The sequence below is a fragment of the Henckelia pumila genome, chromosome 2, assembly GCF_033568475.1.
Source record: "Henckelia pumila isolate YLH828 chromosome 2, ASM3356847v2, whole genome shotgun sequence".
Taxonomy (NCBI): Eukaryota; Viridiplantae; Streptophyta; class Magnoliopsida; order Lamiales; family Gesneriaceae; genus Henckelia; species Henckelia pumila.
In genome coordinates, this window is record NC_133121.1 from 124,428,026 (window position 1) to 124,444,673 (window position 16,648).

A 16,648-nucleotide genomic window follows, 5' to 3' on the forward strand; every position below is an offset into this window, starting at 1 on the left:
GACCACGAAATTAGTCTATCTCCAAGGAATTGACATGTGCCACTAGTACTTTTGCGATCAATTCTACAACCTGCATAATCTGCATCTGAATAGCCAATAAGATTAAGATTTGAATCTTTGGGATACCAAAGACCTACATTAGTAGTTCCTTTAATATATTTAAGTATTCGTTTGGTAGCAATGAAATGAGATTGCTTAGGTGCAGCTTGAAATCTAGCACATAAACAAACTGAATACATGATATCCGGTCGACTGGCAGTCAAATAGAGCAGTGAACCAATAAGGCCTCGATACATGGTTACCTCGACCGGAATTCCCCCTTCATCTTTATCAAGCTTAATTGATGTACTCATGGGGGTAGATACAGTTGAGCATTGTTCCATTCCAAACTTCTTTACCAATTCCTTGGCATACTTGGACTGATTGATGAATATTCCAGTTTCAAGTTGCTTCACTTGAAGTCCAAGAAAGAAGTTTAGCTCGCCCATCATGCTCATTTCAAACTTCTCCTTCATCAGTTTAGAGAACTTTGAGCACAACTTGGGGTTAGTTGACCCAAATATAATGTCATCAACATAAATTTGTACTAGTAACACATGATCACCTTTTACAAATTTAAACAGGGTCTTATCAACCGTTCCAATTTGGAAATCATGTTCCAGTAAAAATTTTAGTAATGTGTCATACCAAGCACGCGGTGCTTGTTTTAATCCATAGAGAGCTTTGTCAAGTTTATAGATATATTGAGGATGAGTAGGATTGACAAAACCTGGTGGTTGTTCAACGTACACCTCTTCTTGAAGTAGACCATTGAGGAATGCAGACTTCACATCCATTTGATAAACTTTAAAATTCTTGAAGGCTGCATAAGCAAGAAAGATGCGGATTGCTTCTAGTCTTGCAACTGGCGCGAAGGATTCCTCAAAGTCTATGCCTTCTTCTTGTCTGAATCTTTGAGCAACAAGTCGAGCTTTGTTACGCACAACAGTGCCATGTTCATCGAGCTTGTTACGAAACACCCATCTAGTTCCAATCACATTTTGATTTTTCGGTCGAGGAACTAGATGCCAAACATTGTTGCGGGTGAATTGATTCAACTCTTCTTGCATAGCTTCAATCCAGCTGGCATCTGATAGAGCTTCATCTATTTTCTTGGGCTCTACCTGAGATATGAAAGCTGCATGCAAGAATTCATTAATCATTTGACCACGTGTTTTTCGAGGAGCAGAAGGGTCACCTATGACCAACCCAGGTGGATGATCTTTGTTCCACCTAAAATAATTCCCTAAAGGGTTGTCATCAATTGGTTGATGAACGTCCTCGTTTACTGGATCATCATTGGCTGGAGGATTGTTATCAACCGGTGGATCCTCTTCTAGCCTTGTTTGATCACACCCGGTAGAGGGAACTGGATCATCCTTCTTTGGAGGATATAGATCACTGTCACTCTCTTCCTGTAGATTTGTGTTTTCCAGTCTATGACTCAGATCATTTATGCTCCCTTGAGTTTGTTCTGTACAAAGAGTAGATTCATCAAAAACAACATGAATGGTTTCCTCGACCATTAGTGATCTTTGATTGAACACTCGATAAGCTCTGCTAACGGCTGAGTAACCAATAAAAGTTCCTTCGTCTGCTTTGGCATCGAAGGCTGTCAAATGGTTTTTGCCATTGTTGTGGATAAAGCAATTGCACCCAAAAATTTTGAAGTATGAAATATCAGGTTTTGTGCCATTCCAGATCTCATATGGAGTTTTGTTAAATCGTTTATTAATCATAGATCTGTTTTGAGTATAGCAAGCTGTGTTAACTGCTTCTGCCCAAAGCCTTTGAGAAACATTTGAATCAGCAATCATAGTTCTGGCTGCTTCTTTTAAAGTACGGTTCCTTCTTTCAGCCACCCCATTTTGCTGTGGGGATCTAGCAGCTGACAACTCATGCTTGATTCCCTGATCATCTAGATAAGTCATAAGAGTGGTGTTTAAAAATTCAGTCCCTCTATCACTCCTGATTCTATCTATCACAGTAGATTGTTCATTTTGCAAGCGTTTAAAAAGCTTAATCAGGTGAGGTGCAGTTTGATCTTTTGAAGAGAGAAAGATGACCCAAGTAAATCGAGAAAAGTCATCAATAACAACAAGAGCATATCTCATTCCCCCTATGCTTCTTACTGGTATAGGACCAAATAGGTCCATGTGAAGTAAGTCTAAACATTTGGAAGAAGACATACACCCTTTATTTTTAAAGGTTGCTCTCACCTGCTTTCCTAGTTGACAAGCAGGACAAACTTTGTCTTTTATAAAATCTCCTTCGGGCAGACCAGAAACCAAATCATGCTTCCTCAAGTTAAAAATGGACTTAAAATTTAGATGATTTAACCGCTTATGCCACAACCAATGTTTATCATGATGAGCAGTAAGACAAGTAGGTGAAGAAATATGTGAGCAAGACCAGTTTACCTTGTAGGTGTTTAGGTCTCGTACACCGGTCATAAGAGTCTCACCTTTGTCATTTTTTATGAGGCAAGTGTGTTTGTGAAACTCGACCGAATGATCATTGTCACATAGTTGACTAATACTTATCAAATTATAGCATAGTTTGTCAACAAGTAACACATCTTTAATAATGATGTTACCATGGATAATCTTACCCTTACCCACGGTTTTACCTTTGGAGTTGTCTCCAAAGCTGATCTTTGGTCCTTTGCACAACACCACTTCTGTTAGAAGTTCTGGATTCCCTGTCATGTGTCGTGAGCAACCGCTATCTAAATACCAGGTAGTGTCCTTGATAGAAGTGGTTTTCTCGCCCGTTTGGACTTTTAGTACCTGCAAAGAGTGAAGAACTTTTGGTACCCATATCTAGTAGGGTCCAGGTCGGATTAGCCCTTTCGGGACCCATACCTGGAACACCCTTACAGGTTTGCCCGTGTGTGTGTCCAGAAATCTGTGCGGTCGATAGGCAGTAAATGTGTGTGCTTGTGAGGTTGCTGTGTGCTGCTTGCCTTTTTGATTTTCATCAGTTAGCCTGTACCTCTTTTGAACTGGCCTGCAATTAAAGTACTGGTAAGGCTTCTCCTTTGACCATCTTTTCTTAGAGTAGTTAGACTCATTCCATGGCCTTTTGAAATTAGATTGGTTTCCCTTTCTTCTTTCATTAGGTTTTGGTTTGATCCAAGTTCCTCTTTGATTAGAGGTCTGGGGATCCACATATCCCAGCCCTCTATGCTTAGAGCTTCGTTCGTTAGATACTTTCTGATTTTTGTCAAAGCTGCACTTATCGTGTTCATATATCGTGCTGGACCTGACAAATCTTATTTTGTTAAGATTGCCTTTGTCCAGGCTTGACTGAATACAGGATTCCATAGACTGTTCATTTGTTCCAAACCCTAGACCGGTTTTATCATGTACCGGTCTTTGGATTTCTTGAATCTTGTCAATGGTTACAGAAGATTTATTCCAAGCCTTAATGGTTTCAAGTAGTTTTTTATTCTCAATCAAGGTAGCTTGGAATACTCTTTTCAAGGTGTCGTTCTCAGTAGCCAGCAAACTTAGCTTGACCTTAAGACCATCAAGCTCTTTTTGCTGCATGCAGCTTGATTTGCTTGACTTATCTTTTAGGTCAGCTCTTTCTGCCTTTACTTCCTCGAATTCCTTGGATAATGCTTTGTATTCATTAGCCATTTCGTGTAAAGCAGTAACTAAATCACTGTGAGTAAATTCAGGTGAGCCAAAGTCAAATACCTCCTCAGCTTCTTCTTCGATGTCGGCCATAAGGCATTCCACTTTTTCATCATCGCTGTCATCTGAAGAGCTTCCGGTATTGGAGTTGTCAGAGTCAGACTCAGCCCACTTGCTTTTGCTTTCGTCTGCTACTAGAACCCTTTGGTCTCTTCCTTTTCTAAACGTCCTTTTATCCTCCTTACCCCTTCTTCTTTCGGAGAATTGCTTCTTATCATTGTTCTTAGGCTTGGTGCAGTCTGCAATGAAGTGGCCTGACTTGCCACAGTTAAAACAAGTAGGACCATCCTTTGTATGGTCCGATTTATGATAATTTTTAAATTTAGAATTGTTTTTACGCATAAATCTACCAAATTTCTTGACAAAGAGTGTCATGGCTTCATTGCTGATTTGCTCAGCTGATCTCTTTGGAGCTTCCTCGACCGGTGGACATATCACGGTTGAGGTTAAGGCCTTGGTTGGTTGAGAAGTAGATGGTTCATCTTCTGTTCTCATGTTGAGCTCGAACTCGTAGGCTTTGAGATCTGCAAAGAGATCATGCAGTTCAACCTTGCTTAAGTCTTTTGACTCTCTCATGGCCACTGTCTTGATCTCCCATTCTTTGGGTAAAGCTCTCATAACCTTCACAGCAATTTCACGGTTAGTATAAGTTTTACCTAAAGCAATAAGATCACAGATGATACTACTGAACCGTTCATCAAATTCAGCCATGGTTTCCCCTGGCTTCATTTTGGCGTTGTCATATTTTTGAATGGCCAAAGTGAGCTTGTTTTCCTTTGTCTGGTCATTCCCTTCACATAGCTGAGTGAGCTTCTCCCAAATCTCCTTTGCTGTGGAACATGACTTGATTTTGCTGAACATATTCTTATCCAGTGTTTTGTATAGGATGTCCCGGGCCACATTGTCAAGATTGGCCTTCTTTTTGTCCTCAGTGGTCCACTCAGCTCTTGGTTTCTCAATCATTTGTCCTGCACCATCGGCTAGAGCTGGGTTGACCTTCATAATTTTGATAGGACCGTCTGTTATGACATATAGCATGTCATCATCCTGTGCTGCAAGATGTGCCTGCATGCGAATTTTCCAATCATCATACTCTTCTTTAGAAAACATAGGAATTCTGTTGAAAGAAGTCATGATTTTAAAACTTCAGATCAGCAGTTGAGAAAGGAACCCGCTCTGATACCACTTGTTGGGATCGGTTCAGAGGGTAGAGGGGGGGTGAATACACTCTGAAACTTTTCTTCTTCTTCTTCAAAATGATCAAGTGAGGTTTAGTTCACTTAATCTGTTTTCTCAACTTCTAAAACGGTTTGAACAACTTAAATAGTGCGGAAATAGTTCAGAGGTTTTAGTGATGCAAAGTTTATAATGCAATGTATGAGCAGAATGTAAGATAAATAGCAGTAAAGACTAAGGCACGATTTATGGAAGTTCGAAGGCTTAATCCTTCTACGTCTCCCCTTCTTCCACTTAGGAAGGAATTCACTAGAAGACTTTGGTTATTACAACGTCTTGTAATACACCCACTTCAGACTTAGGACTTATCCAATGCCTAATCCGAAACTCCTAGATTTACACAGATAAGATTCTCAGTTCTTATCAGACTGGTGGAAGCTTTCAGAGTAGCTTCAATTCTCTTCAACAATGAGTATAGTTGAGTTGAGCTTCTCAAACTGCAGAGCGGTCGAGAGGCTTGAAAACCCTAGGATGATCCTTGACGATCAGATATGTGAACTGTAGGCGAGGGTTTATTTGAGCAGCAAAATGAATGATCTTGTAAGTGTGCTCAAGTATATCAGATGAGAACTTCTGATATTATTCAAGTGATTGAGTTGATTGAGATTTTTCTGAATTGCTTGTCTCTCTTTGTTGTCTACCCCTTTCTCTTCTTTTTTTTCTTGAGCAATCTTCCCTTTATATAGGTCAATCATCAACGTCTTTATTTTGAACGTTCTGATGCTGCATTGAATGCACATTTAATGCTCATAAATGCATTGATGATTCTGCATGAAGATCGTACACTGCAGACACTTTCAGGGTCCAAAACTGGAATAAACGGTCGAATGCTTTATCTGTAGTCATTCTGTGTTTTTGCCATTTTGGTGCAACCTGTTGTCTCGATTGCAGGAGTCAACATATCTTCTGACATGCCGGTTCTGCTTTTAATAAAAGATCTTGCAAAGAACATCTTGTCACAGGTACTTGTCTTGAGATATCCTGATAGGCAGTTGGCATTCTACCTGTAGAGATATTTGTCCTCTGCTGGTTTGAATAACCAGTCGATAAGCTTGTGACTTCAACCGGTCGAGAGACAAAGGCGGTTGACAAGCTTCCGGTAGATAGATTTATCCTCTGCTGGTTTTGATAGCCAGTCGATAGGCTTGTGACTTCAGCCGGTCGAGAGACAAAGGCGGTTGACAAGCTTCCGGTAGAAGTTGTAGTAGATTCCTGAAATACAATGGTTGGCAGCACATTCCTATACAATGAGTTGTTGTTTGTTATCACCAAAATATCGGATTCAACAGTATATATATATACTAGCAAAAAAACACACACGTTTGTGTGTGAAAACTACATAAAATACAATAATTGAAAGAAAAATTTGAGTGAAAAAAAGATGAAAAGACATGAAATGTTTTATGTTTTTATAATAGTGGTGATAAACGTGAGAGAGAGGCTGAGAAAGTGGATAGTGAGAATGAAATATTATTTTTTTATCCTTCTTGTTTTTTTTTTTTTTTACATTTTAATTAATATAATTAGGGGCATTTTAGGATGTTTACATTAAAATACCAAATACAGTTACTATGAGTCCCTCTTCTTTTATTAAATAGTAAGATATATATATATAAAAGAAACAAAACACTTTATTAAGAACAAAATTAAATTTTGTTTCATAATGAAAAATATTTTTTTTAAAAAAAAACTCTATCGTATTTTTATAAAAAAAATCAAAATATTAAATTTTGTAAAAGTAATATTTTGATTTTTGTTTTTAATTCAATCATAATTTTTATTTAACAAATATCATGTACAATGACATTTACAATAATAATATAATGAGATTTTGTTATTTTATCGTGATATTTTGTATTTAATATATCATGATATTTTAATATATTAAATTCTTGTATTGAATTTTTTGTGTTGTAAACTTTTTTGTACAAATTTCGTTTTATTTTTCAAATCAACCAACGCTAATAGCCAAAATTAAATTTTGTTTGATCACGATAAAATATATCTTAATTTTTAAAATTAAATCGTATTTTTATAATTTATCTATATTTTAAAATTTTTAGATCAAATGTTTTATCATTTATAATATCATTTTATTTTTTGAATATTCAATATTATCTCTATCTATTATTTTAAATTAAATAATATATTATTTGTATTTTTAAATTTTATGATATCTTTACTATTTTCGAAAATGTTTTTTGGGCGGGAAAAATTGTTTTATTTATATTTAGGTGAATTTTTTGTTTTTATATATACTAGTATTCCCACCTGTGCTATGCATATAATGTTATTTTTATGTAATTGTTGACATAATATGTGTGCTTGAATAAATAATTAAAAAATAAATAAATTAAGGTTGAATTGGATTAAAGGATTGAAATCTACGTATATAAATATATTTTATTGCTTAGATAAATTTTAAAAAAAATTCAACTTGATATTTATTACACCACAATTGAGGTCATCACAACAAATTTCAAATCTTTAGATTATTGAAATCAATTTAAATTCATTGTGGTTGGAGTGGTGTTTGACAGAGTTTACATTAAACCTTTTACAATTAGTATAAAATGTTTTTTATATTAACCAAAAATTAATATATAAATTATATAAAATTAAATAAACAAAAAAATTATAAGTATTATAATGAAAACAATTTAAAATTAAATCGTATATTTATCTATATATTAAAAAACTTTAATCAAATAATATATCACTCAAATCAAAATAATATTTTCTTGAATATCATATATAATCTCTACCTATAGTTTTAAATTCAATCACATCTTATTTGAATTTTTAAATTTGATGATAATGTATTCACTATTTTCGAAAATAATTTTTTCGGTTGAAAATACTATAGTTTCTATTTTAAAAATCTTTTCATTTTATATATATAAACAAAAATTATTTTTTTTATCACAAAAAAATTTATTTGTAATTTAGTTTAACTTCAGGAATATTTTTATCTATATTCTAAAATTTTATATTAAATAATATATCGCTTATAACATCATATTTTTTTGAATATTTTTGTTGTGTATATCTACATATGCATATAAAAAACCAATCATCCTATTAAAAATAATATTAAATTTTATTTGATAAAAAAATATTTTAAATTTTTTCAATCGTATTTTTATGTATATTTATAATTTCTAGATTAAATAGAATATCACTAATTTTTATTAAATTTTGTTTAATAATGAAAATTTTTTATCAAACTTTTATTAAATTTTGTTTAATAATGAAAAATATTTTTTTATAAAAAGAGGAAAAAGTTAAATTTTGTAGAAATACTATTTTAATTTTTGTTTTTAATTCAATCATATTTTTTATTTATATTTTCAAAATTTTAGTTCAAATATTTGCATATGAGTTTTATGTTTTTATATATAAAAATTGCTAAAGGTATAACAAATATCATTTACAATGATATCTAAAATATTAATATCTTGAAAGTTTGCTATTTTATCGCGATATTTTGTATCTAATTTTTCATGATATTTTTATATATTAAATTCATGTATAATTTTTTTTGTTGTAAAATTTGGTATACAAATTTTGTTTTATTGGGCAAAACAAGATAATATATATTTTAATTTTTTAAAATTAAATTGTATATTTATCTATATTTTAAAAATTTTAGATCAAATATTTTATCATTTATAATATCATCTTATTTTTTAAATATTCAATATTTTCTCATTCTATAATTTTTTTAAATTAAATAAATATTATTTTTATTTTTTAATTTTATGATATCTTACTATTTTTGAAAATATCTTTTGGGCGTGAAAATTTGTTTTATTTTTATTTATGTGACTTTTTTGTTTATATATATATATATATATATATATATATATATATATTTATAAAACAACACATTAATAAAAACAAAAATTAAATTTTTTTGATCACTATAAATTGTACTTTTATTTTAAAAAATTAAATCAGATTTTTATATATTTTTTAAATTTTTAAATCAAATATTTTATCACTCATAATATTTTTTGTTGAATCAAGAAAGATAATATTTTAATGTTTTTTTAAAAAATCACTCGTATTTTAAATATATTTTAAAATTTTTGGATAACATATTTTATCACTTATAATATAATATTTGTTTTATTTTAAATATTATCTTTACCTAGTTTAAATTCAACAATATCTTTATTTTTATTTATGCAATATTTTAACTAATTTTAGTATAAACTTTAGGCGGGAAAATGGTTTTTTTTTTTTTAGCACATTTTCTTGTTTTTATATAGATATAGATATAGATTAACAAGAAATTTTCGAGTCTATACAAATTGAAGGACAAGTGAGATCAATTGGACTACAAACTCATCTCAATATCTTGCATATATATTTATGCTTATCATACTTAAATTGACGGACAAGTGAAATCAATCGAAATCCAAATTTAAATTGACGAACAAGTGAGATCAATCGAAATCCAAACTCGTCTCACGTGAATTTTTGTGAGAATTTATATACACATTTCACTTTTTCAAACACAGTATCCAAAATTATTTCCAGACCCCAAAATACAAAAAGTAAAAATCAAGCAACTTAAATTGATGTTTGAGCACAAGTATAGCAACTCAAAATAATTATTGATTATTAAAAAATTTTAAAAGTATATATATACATAATAATATAAAAAAATAATTTTGACACATATCATTGAGAAAGTTTATTAAAATTTTGAAAAAATTGAATTTCTTATAAAAAAATTTAAAATAAAAATTAAATATGTGTTCATATTAAATTATGTAAAAGTTAAAAACAACTATTTCAATGTTTTTCAATATTTAAAATACTAAAATTAAAATTTTAATAACTGCAAAGAAAATATTTAACATGCAGATTAAAAATTAAAATAATATGTAATTTTTTTATTTACATGTATATTATATTTAGATATATTAGTATACTCGATTTTTTTATATACAATTTCAAAATAAGTAATGATTAAATTTATTATGAAATTTTGAACAAAATATGTATAAGTGTAATATCAATGAATAAATGTTAAAACATAAATCTTCCATATTTAATTACAAATTTTACACCTAAAACTCCACGCTCTATGAAATTAAAATTGAAATAGTTAAATTAATCTAATTAATATATCTATGACATACTAACATTTATATTATTTTTCAGTTTTTTAGAAAATTGATTATAATTTTAGTAGTTTGATACATTCAAAAATAGATGATTGTACAAGAAATCATTTTAAAAAATATAAATATTTATTTAAAGGTAACTGTTTTTTATTTGTTAAACCGTTGAATACATTTGTTTCAAATCTTTGCAATTAAATTTGATTCATATTATTTGAATTTTTGTATTAGAGTTTATTCTTGCGGGATTAATCAAAAATATATATTGATCTCACAAATATAAAAAGAGTTTTAAATTTTTTTATTTAATTAACTATATATATGATATATATAATATATATACAAAAAAGCAACCCCCAACTCCGTCTCTGCAAGTGAGATCAATCAAAATCCAAATTCGTATAACGTGAGTTTTTGTAATAATTTATATACACATTTCACTTCTATAAACACAGTATCCAAAATTATTTCCAGACCCCAAAATACAAAAGGTAAAAATCAAGCAACTTAAATTGAAGTTTGAGCACAAGGAGAGCTATTGGTGCTGCTCAAAAGCCGGAGCAAAGCCTTGATAGAAGCTTTGGAAGTGGATGGGAAGCCAGCAGCCTGGAACACACAACTCAAACTCTTTGCTCTTTCATGTGCTTCTTTATCATCCATAATCCTATCTATTCCATCCAATATATCACTCTCCTTCACCGGGGCTGATAAATTATCCCCACTAGTAACCATCACTCCTATCTTCAGGTAATCCACTACCAATCTTGCTACATTGGGTTGGTCGCCCCTGATCGGCCAAGCCAACACTACAAGAAAAATGCACATCAACAACACTCAATAGACAACGGTTTTATGTAAAAACCGTTGTCTTGCACTTTATAACAACGGTTTTAGTTATAACCGTTGTGTTTTACTGTTGTGTCAATAAAAAAGACAACATTTTATTTAAAACTGTTGTCGTTTAATGGTATAAGACAACAGTTTTAAAGAACTGTTGTCTATGAGCGTGTATTTTGGGCCTACGACAATAGTTTTAAAGGTCTGTTGTCTATAAGCGTGTATTTTGGGCCTACGACAACAGTTTTAAAGGACTGTTGTCTATGAGCGTTTTTTATTGACAAAAGACAATAGTTTAAAACACTGTTGTCTTTGTGCTTCTTTCTAATTTATTATGTCATTTTTTATTAAATTTTAAAATTAAAATAATACCTAAAATCGGCTTTGCAACTCACGCCTTTGGAAAGTGATATATTTTTTACATAGAATTTGAAATTGGATTTGGATTTGGAATTGAAATTCATGGAATTCAAATTCCGTTTTGGTGTTTGGAAAAAAGTTAAATTACATATTGAAATTTGTTGGCATAAATATTTGAAAAGTGATATTTTTTTTAAAAATGTTTGTGCAACTTAAATTTATAAATAAAGTTTATAAATTTATTATTAGAAATAATTTTATTATTTTTATAAACTCAAATCCCATGAAATCTCATGAAATAATCCGACCAATTTTATAACGATTTCACTTAGTTAATTAATGAAATCCCATGAAGTTTCATTAAATACCAATCCCGTTTTAAAATTCAATTTTTCCAAACACGAAAACAGTATTTGCAAATTCAAATCCCATCCAAATCCTGTCTACCAAACACACTTTAATTTTCTTACTTTGGATTTTATTTCTAATTTATTATGTCATTTTTAATTTTTATTTTTTTAAAAAAAAAAACCTGTAAACGTGTTTGCAACTCACGCCTTTAATTTTCTCACTCCCACACTTAACCTTTTCATTCACCCAAGGCCTCACTCACGCTCAGCTCTCGATCTCAAGGCCGATGGCAAAATCTGGGCTTTCACTGAGCCGCAACTCCAATCTCTTCCTTCTCCGATGATTTTTCTCCATTGTTTGCGTGGATTCATCTCGTTTCTGGCCATCTGCTCCACCGTACGTTCAACTCTGCCGTGACAATAAGCCCTAAATCAAAAATTGTAAGTTTTCAGAAGTCACCCAAATCGGTTCGTGAAATTTCAAGATTGTGAGCTTTTCGTGAATCTTGATGAATGTAATCATTTTTACGGCAAGAGCTTTATTACCTCTTCTCCCATTCTTCTCTTCTCATTTCCTGCTACAATTCCCCTGATTCGTTTTTTTTTTTCTTCCGGCTCTGCTTCCCTCCCTTTGCTTCGATTTTTTATGTGTTGTTTTATTGTTTAGGTTAATATATCTGCTGTTTTATTGTTTAGGTTACAGCACATCATTGCTTCAGACTTTCTCCACCTTTCGATCTGCGTATTGCTGGATTTTAGGCTCTTCAAATCGCTAGGTTTGTTGTTGTTATTTTGTTCTGCTATTCTTTATGTTTTAAATTTACTGTGTTTTTCGGGCATTCTTTGTTTTATTCCCTTCGTGTTTAGACATTTTCTTGACGTAATCTTGCTCGTGTATGGATATGCTGATTGTTTCCGTTTTGATCCTTCTGCATATTCTCTCTCGTGCTTAAAAAGTGCTTATTGACGTGCCAAGGCTAAGAACTAAGACCTCTAAGCTAGATAGGCGTTAGAGGATGTCCTTGTGTAGTCTGGATACATTATATACGGTCTTTCGGAAGCATTAAACAATAAATAAGAGTAAAATCGGTTCTCTAACTTCAGCAATGTTCAGTTGTAATTCACATCAAACTCTAATCGACAGTGGTTAGGTGGAAAAATTTGTATAACATTCTTAAACCAAATAATTACAGCATGTTATGCTTATCAAGGATCTGAATACTATCTTTATTTAAATAAATGCAATCCAAGATTATGAAGAAGTCCATTATGATAATGACCAAAGGGAAGGTTTTCATGGTGTAGAAAGATGCACTAGTTTCAAACTCGCATTTTCTGCTTTATTTCAGTTGATTGCAGCAATCTCTCAATGTGGAAAAAAATCTCTTTGATAAAAAATGCAGACCAAACAAACCACATGAAACTTGTGCTGCTTCATCTGAAGATTGATTGTCAAGGAATTTGTTTTTATTTTTTTTTAGTAGAAAATATGTATGGTTGAGTTGTATGGAAAAAACCAACTTTAGTGCTTGTCTTACATTTACCGAAAATCACATTCAAACTGGAATGACTATCTAATTTTCCCATTCATCTACTGCTGCTGCCTAATAGGTTGTTATTTGAGAGATCGAGTGATGTATTGGTCTGACAATAGCTAGGCCACAATTTTTGAGATATGAAAAAGTTAGAAATTTAAAATTTATCTTATGTATTGTTACCATTTTCTCGTTTACAGAAATCTTTGCTTATTGCCTTGCGAGTTTGATCTGCCGCTCCATTATTCTCTCCTACTCTTGCAAAGCAAAGCCCGCTGCTTCTGGATTTCTAAGGTAATTGATTTCTGGATTTCTAAGCTAATTGATTTCTGATCTATATTTATGTAATATGAGAGACTTGTTTTTTGGTTTTTAATGGGAATAATATGGGAAGAGGGCCAGCCAACTAGTGTCAATTTCTTCTTATTTTTTAATTCGATGAATAATATATTATCGTCATTGGAAATTTCTGTTCAAAGTTACTGAAATTTTCTCTCGAACGAATATCCCACACCTCCACACATTTTGGAGCTGCTACTGTGTGTATAAATTTCCTGGCATACCAGAATGGTCCTTTTTGTCGTGTTGGTTTTGCATTTGCATCTGCCTGTTCTTTTCCAATAGCAGTGGCTTCTTATTTGTTGTGCTGTCATTCTTACCTTGACATAAAATGATAGCTAATAACAAAATCATAATGCATACAAGGAAAAACAATCAATTTAATATGTCAGGTTGTCATGTTTAATTTTTTTTGTCTTCTAATTTGTCAAAGTTGTGTTGTTTCTATTAACTTTGTTTATTGTTGATTTTTTATAATAATTAACTAGAGTGTTGACGTAACACTAAATTGTAATCAATTTTTCGATATCATGTCAATATTTTATAATAATAAATCTGCAGATGATTATAAAATAATAATAACACAGTTATTGGACCGAAACAGTTTTAAAAGGCTAAAATGCAAAAAAGGGGAAAAGAAAAAGAAAAAGAAATTTTAAAGTGTAGTAGGTTTTGATGTTCACTAAAATTGTCAATTCATTTGGATGAGGGGGTATTTGGAGATAACTATGAACTAAACTTGCACCTTGAGGACATCAGTCCTTTGTATCTGTTGGAGCCAATTTCAGCAAATTGTATGGTTGCTTACATATGGTAAGTCTTAAAATTGCCTTACACTTTGTTTGTTGTTTTATTAAATATAATAATCACATGCTTTATTAGTAAGCTATGTATTATTTAATTTAATTCTGATTTTATTCTCTTCAAAATTGTAGGCATCTTTATAAGAAGTTGGTCAAGGAAAACAATATTGGTAAATTCAAATTTGTAAATCCACACAACATCCCGAATTTTCAAAGAACCACAAATGACAAAATAGGTAAAACTGAACGTTTGAACCAGAGGGCAAGCTTTTTATCAGACCAAATGATCGGTGCATTAGTTAATCAATTGGTTTTGGTGCCAAGTAGCAGCGGGTAACTAACATCCATAGTATCATTTTCAATTTATTTTCTTAGACATTTTTATGTTTCGATTTCATGTTTGTGTGTAATTATGATCTTGTGTTTGTGTAGTTTCCATTGGAGAATGTTTGTCTCTTTTGTGGAGAATGTTTGTCTCTTTCTCGAGAATATCCTGTTCCTTATCAAATTTTCTTGCAAATATTTATTTAACTCATTGCAGACTTGGTATTTTGTGGAGTTGTTTGGAGATTTTTTTTGAGATGTTTTGGGACTATTGTGACTTCATTAACTTTATTTATTCTTCTCTACAGGAATGCATGGAATCATATCTTAGAAGATGCACAAGTGGAGAAAGTTTATCAACAAAGCAAGATATTTTGGGTTTGATATGCACGATATATTATCTATTTTTTGGGGTGTTTTTTCGTTTTGTAAACTTGGTTCAAAACTTTTTGGCATATTTTATGTTTCGTTTAGTTATTGGTAGATTGTGAATCTTTTGATAAATCGTCTATTGTAAGTATTTTCTTAATTAATGCTATTTTGGTGATGTTTGGTTTTATTTTATATAAACTGGTTTAATTACTTCAAAGTTTTGTTTGTTAATTATAAAATAATTTAAGTATTAAATATAAATCAAAAGTATGTATAATTCCATTATTATTCAAAAAATACAATATTTTTGCCTAAAAGACGACGGTTATTTCAAGTTGCCAAAGTGTTGTCAATCTCAAGTAATAACAACGGTTTTTATTTGTTGTCAAACTGTTGTTTATTGAACCCAAAGACAACGGTTAAAAATGTTGTTAAACTGTTGTCAAATATAGAAAACCACAACAGTGACAAACCGTTGCACAACTGTTGTCGTATATCAAACGACAACAGTTTTTAACTGTTGTCTATGAGCGGCCCTTTCAACAACAGTGCTTTTAACAACAGTTCAATGGGGCCTACGACAACAATTAATAACTGTTGTTAATGAACGTTTTTCTTGTAGTGCAAGATAGAAATCCGCCGGTTTCCGGATGACTTAGTATGAGTAGCTGAGGAGCCCAACCTATTATAACCATCCCAAAACTGTGGGGTTGTTTAGGGACGTGATCAAATCTTATTATTACAAGGCATGTAACAATTTATAAACCAAGATATATCCTTTTCAACTTATAAATTCTAACCTATCGAAAATTTCCTTTATATAAGGATCATTTTTCCAAAAATATAGAATATCAAAATACTTTGATATTTATTTGTTGAGAAATGGTAAAAGTACAAGTGTACAACGATATTTACAACAATAATATCGTGAGATTTTGTTATTTTATCGTGAGATTTTGATAAACTAAATTTTTGTAATGCATTTTTTATGTTGTAAATTTTGTTGTACAAAAATTTCGTTGTACCTGTAGTATCACTCTTATTTGTTTGTAGACGGAATGAACAAAATTTTTTCAACAATTTTTTTTGGAAAATTCAAGAGGTACAATAAATATCGTGTATAACGAAATTTACAACAATAATATCGTGAGATTTTGTTATTTTATTGCGGAATTTTTTATTTTATGTATCGCGAGATTTTGATAAATTAATTTTTTGTATTGAATTTTTTGTGTTATAAAATTTGTTACAACAATATTTTTTTTAAGATAACTTGTAGCACAAGACACAAAATTGGGCAACAATATTAATGACAAAAACAACTCCGAAATTTGAGAAAAAATAGACTCAGACGAAGAAAGAATATGAAAAACGAAGAACACGAAGAACAGATAGAAACAAGATATTGAATTTTTTGTGCTATAAAATTTGTTATACAAATTTTGTTGTACATATATGGACCTATTTGGGTAAGTAATTATAATTATATATATCATAAGTTTGTAAATATATATTAAAAATTAATTTAAAACCTATTAAATTAAATATATATATATATTCAACATATGGAAAATAAGACATAAAATAAATAAAAGGAAAAATAATTTTTTTGGTCCA

General features: G+C 31.0%; 1 long non-coding RNA gene across 2 annotated transcripts; it reads left to right on the forward strand.

Annotated features, from left to right (window-relative positions):
* The first annotated feature begins 11,929 nt into the window (after positions 1-11,929).
* On the forward strand, positions 11,930-15,187 carry LOC140877061 (uncharacterized). Of its 2 annotated transcripts, XR_012149223.1 has the most exons (5): positions 11,930-12,099; positions 12,355-12,434; positions 13,394-13,487; positions 14,468-14,668; positions 14,968-15,187. It is a non-coding gene; the product is annotated as an uncharacterized lncRNA (long non-coding RNA). The 2 variants fall into 2 exon arrangements; XR_012149224.1 differs by lacking the exon at positions 14,468-14,668.
* Positions 15,188-16,648: the final 1,461 nt, after the last annotated feature.